Source organism: Octodon degus, unplaced genomic scaffold, assembly GCF_000260255.1.
Source record: "Octodon degus isolate 3935 unplaced genomic scaffold, OctDeg1.0 scaffold00152, whole genome shotgun sequence".
Taxonomy (NCBI): Eukaryota; Metazoa; Chordata; class Mammalia; order Rodentia; family Octodontidae; genus Octodon; species Octodon degus.
In genome coordinates this window covers 6,939,341-6,953,817 of record NW_004524728.1, presented here as the reverse complement: position 1 = coordinate 6,953,817, position 14,477 = coordinate 6,939,341, and the positions used below count along the sequence as shown (strand labels likewise).

At 38.7% G+C, this 14,477-nt stretch overlaps 1 long non-coding RNA gene and 1 pseudogene across 1 annotated transcript; one reads left to right on the top strand and one right to left on the bottom strand.

The window, feature by feature from the left end:
• The first annotated feature begins 4,596 nt into the window (after positions 1-4,596).
• LOC111812927 lies at positions 4,597-14,120 on the top strand. The gene is made up of 3 exons (XR_002818292.1): positions 4,597-4,647; positions 9,764-9,766; positions 14,108-14,120. It is a non-coding gene; the product is annotated as an uncharacterized LOC111812927 (long non-coding RNA).
• LOC101588298 lies at positions 5,273-7,230 on the bottom strand (annotated as a pseudogene).
• Positions 14,121-14,477: the final 357 nt, after the last annotated feature.

The following is a 14,477-nucleotide window of genomic DNA, read 5'->3' as shown; positions in this document are numbered from 1 at the left end:
ACATTAATAATAGGTTTCCAATATTAATGGAAACTTCTGGCTTCACTTATTATGCTCAGCTAATATCAAGATCCCTTGACACTAGTGGCAACTGCTAAGTACCAAAGTGCCATCTGGTACTTTGTCTTGTTCCTCTGAGGTTCCGGATACACTTTATTTTTTCTCTTTCAGGATACTTGAAGGCACTGGCTTCTCAGTGAGAAGAGGTGGAAGGAAATGCAATGTAATGGCCTTCTCTCTTGAAATGTACTCAGTTGCAGTCTATTTAGGAAAGGGTTTGTGCAATAATTCAATAAAACAACCAACCCATTAGCTTTTATATTATCTGCACTAAGTACATAAGAAAATGAAAGTTAAATGACCACGTTATGATTGTCTATTTGTCTAATAATTTAAAGCTTTTTAATGCATGGCTTCCTTTGTTAGATTGTCCTACAATAACCCTTGTAGTACAGAAGTTATAATTGTTTTCTACATTTCAATGTTTGATAGTAAATTTAATACTATTTAAGGAACGTGTGCGAAGTCATGCTGAAATAGGACTTTTGAACTAGTTACAACCTGTTTGGAGGTCTCAATTAAAGACAGAAAGGGAAGGTGTGTGAGTCTTACCTGATGGTCTTCCTCTGCTCACCTTCTTCTAGGTGGGGTGGTTTAAGCTGGACACTTAGCAAGCGCTGCCTCTGAAGAGAAGACAGGGATATTGTACTGAATGATTCAGAGCCCTTGAGTGAGGCTTCAGACAGTGACAACAGGTCTTATTTTCCTTTTATGGGTTGAAACTTGTCACAAATTTATCAAATTCAGAATTACAGTTAAATTATTTGAGCCTTCACTTGCCAATCACGAAAAAAAATGGTATATAGCAATGTGCAGCACTCGCAGAAACCACATATGTCTACTAGAATAGAAAGTACAGAAAGGAATATGTAGAGACCAAGAGAGATGATGAGGATGCACAGATTACTAGGAGCATGTGCTGCTCTAGGGAGCAGGAATATGCCTCCAGTGAAAGTGAATTGCTAAAGATTTCATAAGAACCAAGCCCCTAAAGTAACCACACAGACTTCCCATGGGGAAAAACAGGCCCAGCCTGCACTTCCATAGCCCTGGGGAAGAGCAGAGCAGCAGCAAAAGTTAAATACCACTTGGCTTGTCTTATATGAGAAACATAAAGTACCAGCAATTTTGGAGCAAAGTAAGAGTATACAAAACAGGGAGATAGACTCTATGGAGATGAAGAGGAGAATGGGGATAGGGACAGACATGAGGGAGTGGAGGGAGGGGGAGTAAAAATGATCAGAATTCGATACTCGTGTGTACTGATGTAACACCCCATGTCTCAGTTACCTGTCTCTTGTTGCTGACACAAAATAGTCAACACCCAGAATGAAGGAAAGGTTTATTTTAGCTCAGTTTGTGGAGGTCTCAGTCTACACGTGGCTGACTCTAAGGCAGAGTGGCACATCGCAGAGGGCGGCTGTTCATGGTGGCAGAAAAGAGCAAAGAGCAAAGGGAGGAGCAGCAGCAGCTGCCTGTTTCCTTACATGATAAGCAGGCGACCTTGGCCTAGGGGTGCAGAAGTCACACAATATCCACACCTTGCTCTTGCACAGGATGAGGATGTCTACAAAGTAAGATCTCTGGCTCCCTGCTAAGTCACTTAATTAAACTTCTAAACTTCTCAGGTTGACTCCATGAATTGACCAGGACACCCCAGAACAAGTGTATTTATTATATATCACAAACATATACTAATATAAGAATGGGAGAAAAAAGAATACTTTTGGAGCAGGAAGGAGGCACAGAAACTTTGAAATAAAAAATGCAAATCACTTTTTATAGCTGGTAAGAATAAGGATTAATTAAACTCTACTGGAAATCCTTTTCCCACCATGGCCAAGTGGGGGAAGAAAGCCCAAGGAGTCAAGCTTATAGAATTGCAGCGTGGCTTCATTGCAAGTGTCTTGCGCCTCCTGACACCCGCTGTCCCCCTTCATCCTGGGCTCTGGGCCCAGTTGTGTTTTCTCTTTTCACAGATGAACTGGGAGGTCCTATGAATTTTTAGTTTCAAGTTGTGGTAATCGACCTTTCTTGTCTTTTCAACTCTCACTACGCTTTGGTAGTGGTGACTGTTCTATTTCAAAGTTTCATTGTTTTAAGAAAATACAATTTATTTAATATTATTCACTTTTATAGAAAAATGTCTTCTATATATGACAACAATTTAATGTCACTCTTTAATAATAACCATTATGGATATATATGTAATTCAAAATAGATATCTATATCTATATCTATATCTATATCTACATCTATCTATCTATCTATCTATCTATCTATCTATCTATCTATCTATCTATATTACATTAGTTTAAAATGTCTTCAAGGAGTCATGTTGGGGATTGAACCCAGGGCCTTGTGCATGTCAAGCATGTGCCGTAACCACAGAGCTGTAACCTCAGCTGCTTATTGTTGAGATTTTTATCTTGTTAATTTTTTTCCCTTTGGCCTATCTTCTATATATAATTTTTCACAAAGTTTTGCTGTAGTTTTGTAACCAATTTATTGGTAAAACACATGAAAATTTTCCTGACATTAAAGAGGTTTTTCTTTTCTTTCTTTTTTTGAGACATGGGCTTATTACATAGTTCAGGCTGGCCATGAACTTGCGTTTACCCTTCTGGCTCAGCCTCCCACGTGCTGAAACTACAGGCATGCAGCCCCATGCCCCATCATTAAATATTCACATAGAATGTTATTTCATTATGTAATGAAAAAGAAAATTACCTCATTTCATCTTTCCTGGTGTTCCCCTTCAATTTTGCTAATAAGTATGAAGGAAGGAATATATTCCTATACAAATGCTAGATGTATTTAAACTAGAGGAGTGATTATTTCATCAGGACAAATCCACAGAGGTAGAATTTGATTGGCCAGGTAGTTCTGCAAAAACATTTTCATTTAGCTTCCCCAATCAATCATAAGGTGGTATCAATTAATAATCCTGCCTGTTCATTTGCATACATGTTTGTTAAGTTCTGGCCCTGATTCTTTTCTCTTTGTGAATCTCTATACTGATTTTCATTATTTTCTACATATAATAATCAGGGGTGAAAACTGAGGTGATAATAAAAGAGCAAGTAGTAAAATGGGTATTCTGTTTCTTGTTTGGGAATCTGTGTGACATTATTGTAGGGAATCAGACACTTTCCAGCCTGCCTTGTTACAGGCCTTCTTTCAATAATGTGGGTCAAGTTTTTGGTGATCCGTTGCTAATGAAGTAAGGGTTCATGTGAATGTGAAGGATGGTAAACTCTTCAGGATTTTCCTACAGAATTCCCATAGGTCAAAAGCTGCAGTTCTTGCATCTGCCACTAAGTGTCAGGCAGGGAATAGTCTATACCACATATGCTTATTTATTTATTTATTTTCCCCCAGATTTCCAGTTCCTTTTATAGGGAAATGTTCAATAAGAAAACACTTTAAGCACATGGTAAACTTTCTTTTTCATCCCTATTTAGACCCTGAGACAAAATAATCTCATCCTTTTCTCTAAAAAACAAAAAACAATTATTTTCACAATATCTTCTATAAATTTGCTTTTTCCTTATTCAGTTATTTGAAATTTTAACCAGTTTTTAGTAATATTTTCTTTATAGTATTTACATTTCCAAGAGAGACACCACAGAATATACTTGGATGTAAATCAAAACCCAAATCCTCCAAGTTAGCGAACTTCCTAAATGTAAAATATTCATGCAACTGCAACTCCAGATTAAAAACAAAAAAGAAACAAAACCAACAAAAACTAAACAAAAACTCCCCTTTTATCACTACCTAGAGTTTTGATCATGTCAGAAGATTCCCCTGCCAGACAGTCCATAAAAACAGGACTTGAATTAAAAAATCAAAACAAAATGGGACTCAATATAGTACTGTAGTTAAATATTTCACAAATAACTTGCTCTGTGAGTTGTGAGAATTCTTATTTCCTGTTCCTTAGAAATATTTTCTATGCAGATTGACTCCTAATTTCAGACTGGAGAGGTTTACATTTATTGTGGAAAAATGTATTCTTTCACAGACATCTAGAGAAATTAAAACACTTTCTCAAAGTGGCAAATAGCTTGTTGAGTTAAATTCTATTTGTTTTTGGCATTGCAACACAGACAAATATATTTCAAGGCTTATTTTTGTCGTAAGTTGAATTGTTTCTACCTCAGAAAGATACTGTGAAGCCTGCACTATATTAATCAGTTTCTTGTTGCTTGACACAGCACCAATCCCCACAATTTAAACAGGAAAGAAGGGAGGTTCATTGGCTCACAGTCCAGTTCATGGGTGACAGACTCTAAGGCAGCAGTGTCATGGTGAAAGGGGGTCATAGCACTGAGTTGCTCTGTTCATGGTGGCCAGGAGACAGAGAAGGGGAACTAGTGCCTGAGAGGAGCAAGCTAAGAGCCATCTCTAGTACTCAACATCACAGCTTTATGAACCCCTCAAACACATCTTTCTTAATCCGGTAGGAATTTCTTATTTTTCTTATATGCAGATTACTTTATTGTAAAAATGTAAGCAAATTACAAGTCAAATTGCTATAAAATCAATGCAATATTAGCATAAACATAATTTCAAGTGAAAAAAGTAAAACTGATCAATTACCAATAGGAATAAACATTAAATGTTAAAGATATTTCTTGAAGACATTGATGCATTAAGTGTGCTTTTGCTAGAAGGATCTTAAAAAATGTAATTCTCTGGGTGGAACATTTTTGTCTTTTCTTATTGTATAATGTTAGCCATATTTTTATATAGGAGGTCATGAGGTGATATGATTTCAGCAAATTTTTTTCTTACACCCTGAAAAAATATCATGCTTCTGACTAGAAACTTCTAGTTACTATTTTATTTTATTCTATTTGGTACTAGGAATCGAACTCAGGATCTTGTACTGGCAAGGTTGGCCCTAGTGCTGCCACTGAACTACATCCCGGCCCTAATCATGTTGCATGAATAATCCAACAACTGTCAAGTGTAAATACATGTTTCTGCTTACTGACTGGTAAGCCCTAACCTTTAGTTGCCTGTAGGGAAATAACATTGGAAGCCATTGTTATGCTATTTGCTTTCAATGCCTGGATCATCATTTCTAAGACAGTAGGTTGCACTTGTGCACGTGGCTTGGGAGAAGCTTCTGCCCAGCCATGCAGGTAACAGGTGGGAGCACTATGCTCTGAGTAGCAGGTGCAGAGCTCCCAGTGGAGGAGCCTCACAGCTTAGCTTTCTCCTTTGCAGCCAAGTGAGATCTGGCCTGCACAAAGATGTGAATTGCTTTCTTAGGCTTCTCAGTATTGTATTTGTCCAAAAGAGCTTGCATGCAGGCCCCATAGTCAGGGTGGACATCCATGAAGTTCTTGACTGCTTTCTTCTGGATTAAGGGCTGTGTGTCCTTGAGGTGGCCTGTGATGTTTTTGCACAGGTGTCTGCACTGCTCCTTGCTCAACAATTGGGTATAGAACATCTGCGCCTGCATGGCATTGTCCCCATCAGCAATGTTGTAGCACTTTACATCGGCAGAACAGCGGGTGATGCACTGCAGGGCTTGGTGCTGCTGCACCAGGACTCTGAAGATTTTGAGGTAGTAGCTGAGAGTGCCACCTTGGTTGTTGTTCATGTTATGGGTTTTCAACATAGAAACCAGACCTGAGTCCAAATTAAAATTTAAATATGAGCCTTTTATTACTGGGCCTGACACCGCTTGACCTTACTCATACAGGAGAGGACAAATGGCCAGAAGCCTTAGAAGTATAGAGATTCAAAGGTAGAAACTACATCCTATTTGGCAAACAAATTTGTCATTTAACATAGAATAGTACCTTTAGGGACAGCATGACCATTGTTTTCTGGGAACTCTCAGTCTATTGGTGATTTATCAATGATACACCAAGCCTCCTTATGGTCTTACAAGGAAGCAGGGCCACAGAAGGTTGAGCAGAGTAATTTTTAGCACTTAGTTTTACATTAACTCATCATACTACCTTTACTTTAACCCTTTACAGTTCACATACATGGGGTGTGATGCTGATAATTGGCCACATGAGAACAGCAAGGATAGTTCACAAGTATCTGAAGACAGTTGGGCCACAGGTGGTGGCAGTGAGTGTCAGGGTAGGAAAACAGACAGCCCTGAAGCAATTTGTTAGGGCTGGGCTCAATGCCAGGTGGCATGTTACTTGGGTCAAAGGGTATCTGTTCAGCCTCCGTAAGGTAATTAACTGGATTTTGGTCCAAGACCAGTTTGCCAACTGGAATAAGAGGGTAGTCCTTGGGAGGCCAAATTTTGGTGAGATAGAATAGGTTAAAGCAAAAGTATTCTGCCTGCTAAAACACCATGGTCTGGATGTCAGGTACCAAGTAGGGAAGGTGCCCTTGACAAAGGCATTGAGAAAATCATAGAAGATGTAGTCAGGATCTTCCTGGGAAAGTCTGGCTGCCTCTTCAACAGAGAGGTTTTTGATGCCCTGATCAGTCTTATTATGGAATTTGCAATAAACCACCTCTCCATTTGCATTATCCATTCATATGCTGATGCTCATCTGGAACCCCATGATCACTGAACAAGAAAGAAACCCAGTGCAGAGACTCAGGACACAGGCTCTAGAAGTCCCACACCATGTCTGGATCCTTCTGGTGTGTTTGATGCTTTCTCTTTTGGCTCTGAATAAAGGACAGAAACAATAGGGCATCTCTGATGAAGAAAATGGAGGTGTTATTTCCAAAAGATCCAAGTTACCATCTTCAATGTAAAATTTCATTGCAAACCCACAAGGTTCAGGGACTGTGTCAGCAGAACCTGCCTCTCCAGCAAAAGTGGAGGAGCGAACTCTGATGGGTGTCCTCTTCCCAAATATGCTCAGACACTTTGGCCTTGCAGTACTTGGTGATGTCATGAGTGATCTCAAAGTAGCCAAAGACCCCTGCTCCTTTAGCATGTATGACTGTCTCACAAATTTGCTTCTGCACAAAGTGAGCCATTTCATGAGTGAAAACCACATCCTGAACAAGAAGGGGCTCATGGGGCTCTGTGGTCCTAAAGTTAAGTTTGTCTCCCATGGGGTTAGCACTTTCTGTGGTCAGGACATTGAGTTTCATCATGGCCTGCTGCTCCTTCCACTCCTTCCTCTTCCATTTCATTGGGTCTCTGCCTGGGTCCTGGCTGTCCACCATTGTGTCTGACAAGCGCAGTTGAACATAGCCAGTGACCTTGGCTCATGGGTCTGCACCAATCCGTGTCAGTTTCACACCTGAAAACATCAGATCTCTATAAATTATATTTAATCTCCAGATAAAGACAAAAGAAGTTCATAATTCTGTTAAGATAGTACAATTACCTTGTATATAAATAGAAATGTAATAATTTCTTTCTCAAAATCTTAGCAGTTACAACATTTTTGTTTTTATTTTTTGTCTTTTTGAGACATGATCTCTCTCATTACATAGTTTAGGCTGGCCTTGAGCTCATTTTCTGGCCCATGTTGGTCTTGAACATGCAACAATCTTCCTGCCTCAGCCTCTGAATGTTGAGATTACATGTATGTGCCACCATGCCCAGCTAGTTACATCATTTTTATAAAGCTTTTTTCCATGTCTCTTCTGAGGCTTAAGATAAACTCTTAGCTGTAAACCTCTGTAGAAATAAAGAAGTTAGGGCCAGAGGTGTAGCTTTGCAAACTAAGTGCTTGCTTAGTAAGTTTAGGGACCAGGTTTTGATCCTTGGCACCGCATGCTGCTCTGGCCCTGCCCACAGGCTCACTGAGCCAGTGATGGAGTCTGGGTGTGGTTGAGCATGCCTTTAATCCCACCTCTAGGGAGGCAGAAATCAGGAGGATCACTATGAGTCTGAGCTGCATAGTGAGATCTTGCACAAAAAAAAAAAAAACAATAACAAAAAAAACCTTAAAAAATAAAGAAGTTATATTAGCACAATGTACAATGGCACAGAAGGGGCTTGCAGGTTAGTTCAATTCTCTAAAGTGCCTGTTTGGACAAACTCAGTCAGGAGCAGTGGACCATGGTTCAATTCCCAACACCAAATGCAGCACCAGACCTGCCTTTAAGGCAGCCTGAGCTAGCCAAGAAAAAAAAATTCTACAATGGCACAGGATAAATATTTCTCTTTCAAAAGTGAGTATTAAGGGGTTGAAGAGAATTGGACCAGAGGAGGACCAAAATGCAGCACGGAAAATGTAAAGTTCTATAATTAAATATCTGGCACCTGGGAATGAGGTGTTAAAATGGGAGTTCCAAAGAACCCACTCCTGTGGTGTTAGTGGCTGTAGTGCACATGGACTGTTTCCTGGGCTGGCTGCACTCACGACCTGCACATTTTCTTGAAGAAATTCCATATTCTTCCCTTTTCTGACCTTGTTTCTACACCTTTGCTTCATTGCCATAGCTTCATGCAATCCTTTCTCGGCAGCTCCTTGACTGGCCTCCAGCTACTTTGAAGGCTGGGTGGAAACATGCATGACCCCACAAACCCTCATTGTTGTATTGTGGATGCTGATTAAACCAAAATCACATGAATGACTGTAATGTGTATCACCAGCCTGGGTGACAGTCAGGCTTCCTTTGGACATGCCACCAACAGTCTGAGTGCCTGGACAGTTGAGTGTGGTAAGATGAAGCCTAGGGACAATTTTTCATAGGCGGCCCATCTCAAGCACAGGTCCCAGGAACTTTCTTCTTAAATGAAAGTTTGCCACTTTTTCACCAAGGTGAAAGCAAGTCCTGATGAGTTTTGATATACCTTCAGGTAATCTTTATTCTTATCTTTGTACAAAGTGCTTGGTTTCTTTTTGATGGTGCTCATCTCTTAAGTAGCACACCTTTGTCCCTGCATTACACATGAATCCTTCTTGGTCAAATTTTACATTTTTCTTCTCTACCTTTCCCCCAATTCTCACTATAGTTTCTGCCTAAAAGCAGCCAGAAGGACCCATACCATAGTCTTAAAGTTGGCCATCTCAAAATTTAGTTAGTCCATTACTTTTATTCTCAGTCTCTTGTGAAGTCTCAGTAGATGGGAAAAATGCAGACAAACTTTCTGCCACAGTGTAACATATTGGCCTGTAGTCCAATTGCCAGTAGAATCATTTCCAACCAAAACTTCCTAAGCCTGGGCTTTGGTGTCCACATTCCTATCAGCATTTTGACCTTCTGAGTTCTGACAGAATCACATGTCAATCACTTTTTATAACATTCTAGCAGCTTCTCTAGCCCACACTTCCATACCTTTCCAAACTTCTCCAAAGCAGTTCCAAAGATTTATGAACCCTTTAATCAAGTACATTTACTGCATTGAAACCTCTTCCTTGGTTGCAGTTTCCTGAATTATTCAATTTTCCTGTTTCTTGGCACAATATTTGATACCCACAACTTAAAAGAGGAAATGTTTATTTGACTAACAGTTTGGGGATTTGGTCCATTGTAGACATGCTCCAAAGAAAGAACATCAGGGTGAAAAGGCATGATGGAACAAAGCTCCTCTAGTTATTGAAGGCAGGGATCAGAGCAAGGGAAGACTGTCACCAAGAAACAGGGTGTAAACAATATATTTTCTTAAGGCCACCCCTCCTTGACCCACTCAGACAAGCTCAAGCCCTAGAACTCCTTCTCCTAATTGCTTAGGCATTTCTTAACCTAATGAATTTGATATATTAGGATTAATGATTATAAAGCTGTGACCCCAGTACCTCAGAAAGTGACCCCATTTGGAAACAGAGTCATTGTGGATTTATAGCTATACTTCTCTATGCATGAAGGATTGGTTCTAGGAATCCTATGGATGCCAAAATCCACAGATGTTCAAGTCCCTTATATTTAAATGGTGTCACATTTGCACATAATCTACATAGAGCCTCCTGAGTCTCTATTTTACCTATATTACTGAATGGCATGTAAATAACATGTAAATGCTATTTATTCTCTATTGTCCAGTGGGCAATGACAAGAACATATCTATATGTGTCCGTACAATTTTGGAACTATTTTTGACAGCTAGTTGGGGGAATATACAGATTCAGACCACATACATGTAGAGGATCAACTGCAGCTCATCAAGATGAGATCACACTGGTGGTGTGTGAGTCTCATTGGTGTCACCATACGAAGCTGGCTAAGTGAGGACAGAGACCAGGAAGCAAAGTCCCCATGTTGGAGAGAAAACATTCTCTCAGGCTTTCACTGAGAGCAAACTGGTCAAGCAATGGCTGTGGCTCATCCACAGGGCTAACACTGATGAAGGTTCTACAAAGTGCAGTACAGGGTTACAGGATAAATCCTGAGGGGATTTGACTGACCTTGTCAGATACAAAAGTTACATTTCTTGATATATAGGTCTTGCTTTATCTTGGTCTTAACCATCCAGCAGAAAAGCATAAAAACAAAGTATATAAAGTACAGCCATATTAATATGCTGAGCTGTGAAATGCTCAATTCAACAACTTCTGTGGATAACCCACTACTATTGTGGACTGCTGGACTGTGTTGGACTGTTTTGCTGAATTCACGCATTTATAGTAGTTAGATGCCAGTGGAATACCCATCTCTGACAGGACTAAACAAAAAAAGGGGATACAAATGAAGGACCATTTTTTATGTGTATATACAGAATAGTTAGCATAGATATATAGCTACTTTCGCTTAAATCAATGAGAAGAAAAATTTGTACTAATCGTGTTTGGATAGGATATCCTGTCTGCATCTTCTACTATAGATAACCACTAAGAAGATAACAATGTACAATGTATTAATGATTGAAACTGTCCTATTAATCAGTTTTGAAACTCTCATGGCTATTTGTTTCTCAATAAAAAATACAGAAAAAAGTCCATGTGAAAATGAATATTGACATTGGAGTCACATAGCTGTCAGTGGACAAATGTCAAAAATGTAGGATAAAATAAGAAGGTATCCCCGTTAGTTTTAGAAAAAGCATGACACTTACAACATTGATTTCAGAATTCTAGCTTGCAGAACTCTGAAACAGTTCATTTTTGTTATTTAAAACCTCTCAGTTTGTGGTACTTATTTTGTCCATCTTAAGAAACTAGTAGAGCTTTGTGTAGAACAATAAATTTCATTAAAAGTACTTAACGTATACCCATTTTTTGTATAAGGAATTAGTCCAAAAGTTTACTGAGATTAGTGATTTACACATATAATACATAACTAGACATATGTAGTCATCTGTGAGGAATTGGTGCCAGGACCTTTAAAAATATCACAATCCAAAGATTCCCAAATATCTTACATGAAATTGTGTTGTATTTGTATAAAATTTACACAAAGCTCCTGGACACTTTAACTCATTTCTAGATTACTTATAACACCTAGTACCCTCTTAGTGTCATGCAACTAATTCTTATATTGTGTAGTTTAGAAGATAATGACAAGAAAAAGTCTGTATGTATTCAGTCAGGTGCATAATTATTTATTGTCCAATATGTTTTGATACACGGCTGGTAGAAACCACAGATGCAGAAAGTGGATATAGTGGGTTGACACTCTTCAACATTTACAAATACACCAGAGTACATTCTTCTTATTGCGTTGTGTTGACAAATTTTTTTGCAATAATATAACCTTGCAAATAAATAAATAAATAAATAAATAAATAAATAAATATAACCTTGCATTGTCGTATATTACTGTTTTATGATTGAGTGAATCAACAGCCTTCCACAGTGCCCACAGGTGGCACCAGGTTCTTTGGGTGCCTGTACGCATTTTCCAACTATGTGCTCACATATCTGTGAGGACAACTAAGCCCTTCTGAAGGCTTCACCAGGCCTGTCTTGAAGACCGATGCATGTGGGAAGATTTCAGATCTAGTGCTGGGATCATGTCAGACACACATTGCAGTGTTCTCAGGAGATTTGCACTAAGAAGTGATCCATAGAAATATGTTGAATGCAGTGGAAAATAAGTTAATTAGAAACATATTTAACAGAGATAAAAAATGTTTATTAATTAATTCATTATACATTTATTAAATACTGTGTAAATACTTTTTTTCTAAAACCAAAAAAAGTGACACTATTTTAGAACTTAAAAAGGAGGAGGAAGGAAAGGACAGTGCTAGAGAAAACACACTTCACAAAGCATCCTTTACATGAGAAAAGATCACATTTATTTAACAAAGACTTGATAATTTACTGCCTAAAACTGGTTGCATGGTATGACTGAAGGATGCTATTGAATTTACTAACATTGTACCAGTTCATGATGTCATTGTACTTTGCATGTTTTTTAAGGTGTTAATGTTCAATAATTCCAGACTCTTGCTGAGCCTCAAATTTTGAAATCTTGGCCAGAAAAAAAAGATCATATTTTCAACCCAATGCTCTTGAAATAAAGCTCCAAATTTTTCCCTAGTATGAAATTTATAGATGTTAAAGGCCTAAAATTATGTCAAAGATCCAAGAAAATCTTAATTATTATTCTCACGAAAAAGTGGCCATCTATAGAAAGTTCACTGCATGTTGCACCATCAATCATGGATGATGTCATGCCATCCTCAGCGGAGCCTCCAGAGGGAGACACTGATGTAACAGGGTAACATGAGAGGATAGTAACTCACCCAGACCACAGTTGGCAAATGGGGACTTGAGCAGGAATTTTGACTCGAGAGGCCATGAAAATTTATGGTATACCTACTATGTACTGAAAGCACTGTGATAATCCATATGGTGGAAAGGACAAGGCTACATGCTTGAAGCTTATATTTTGCAAGTCTAGCCATCAACGCATAGATCATTATTCCATCTGCTGCAAGTTTTTTCATCTACTCATTTAGAAAGTTGTTCCTTGCTTTTAATGCATCACCAGATATGTTGTGGATTTTGGAGGTTTACATGATTAAAATATCAGGTGCTCTGGGAGTGCAGTGTTTGTGGGCTGCTGACTGAAGAGCTGATGGTGCTAAACCTTGGATCTCGTTTGTTCAGACTACATACAGTTCATTCACAAAGCAAGAAGCACCATCTGACTAATGTTTTGCACATATCATTTCACTTCCAAATGTCAAGTACTATTTTTTTTAAACTGTAAAGTAGTTAACAACACACTAAAAATCCTTCAAATGTGTTACAGTTGAGGTATTCACATGCACATAAGTTGTGGCTGAATCTTACTCACTTTTAACATGTTTGACAAACATGGTTTTACCAGCAAGATGAAACTCACTAAAACTGACCTTAATTTTGAAAAACTCACATGCACATCGCTTCACAATCAGTCTTTGTCCAATGTACACACAGTTACATAACTGCCTTTTTCACAATTGGCAAACAGGAATTCTGCTCTTGTTCAGCCACTTTTAACCCTGAACTTGCCAACATGTATTCAGTGCCTATGCTTTCTGAAATTTCAAATCAAACTGAGTAGAGATAGATCTGCTTCTTAGCAAATCATTTCAAAATAACCAATGCACACCTTGTTCATGAGAACATCAGCCTCCAAAAAGGTTTCGTTTTGGCTTAACTATCTATATTGTCTTAGAATATTAAATATTGGCTAATTATTGTTCTCCAGAATGGCGCTGATTTCTCATTTGTCTGCTGGACGTTCCTGGTGGCACCTAGCTTGCCTCATACAACAACACCACATTTCCCTTGCTCTTTGTCCTTTTCTCCTTAGCTCAGAGTTTCAGTTGAGAATAACTGGATTAGTAATGTAATCATGCATGTCCACTAGGAAGAGGCTTGGGAACTACACTTAAATCTGTAGAAATATGCTAGAAAATTGGAAGATTTTTCTGAAAATTCCCAATTGTGAATGAGACCTTCCCAGGGGGCCATCCTTTTCACATCAACACTTGTTTCTGCTATGCTCTGTCACCTGCGCTTGGGCATAGTAGTACCTGATTCCTAAAATTTCTCTCAAATTATAGTGAAGCTAGAGAAGGGAGTAATTTTTTTCATTGAAGATCATAAAAAGAGATAGGGTTAATGAAATAATTTTGTTCTCAGCATTGCCAAATTTAGGACTAAGAGCTGCCAATTTCCTACCAATTTAGCACATTCATTCTTCCAAGTCAAAGAGCAAATCTGATCTGTCTTTAATGTAAAGTCCTTAATGTAGGGCCGAGTACACTCTGGCACTGGATAACTGTGCTGACTGACTGACCACCCTACAACTGTTTGACTGAGGTTGCCAAGATGGTTTGGCACACATGTCCTCAATTAACAGATTGGATAGTTGCTAATTATCTGGATGAGGGATTTGGCTCCCTGAGCTTGCCTTTTCCTGCAAACAGGAAGAAAAGATTCCACCATAGTGTTATGACTCATTGGAATTTGTCCCCTGGAACCCACCATGATGTCATGCTGACATTTTCCCACAAGTAACTTTGAGGTGAATTTGAATTTTAGAAAATTAACTTGCTAGATGAGAGAGAGAGAGAGAGAGAG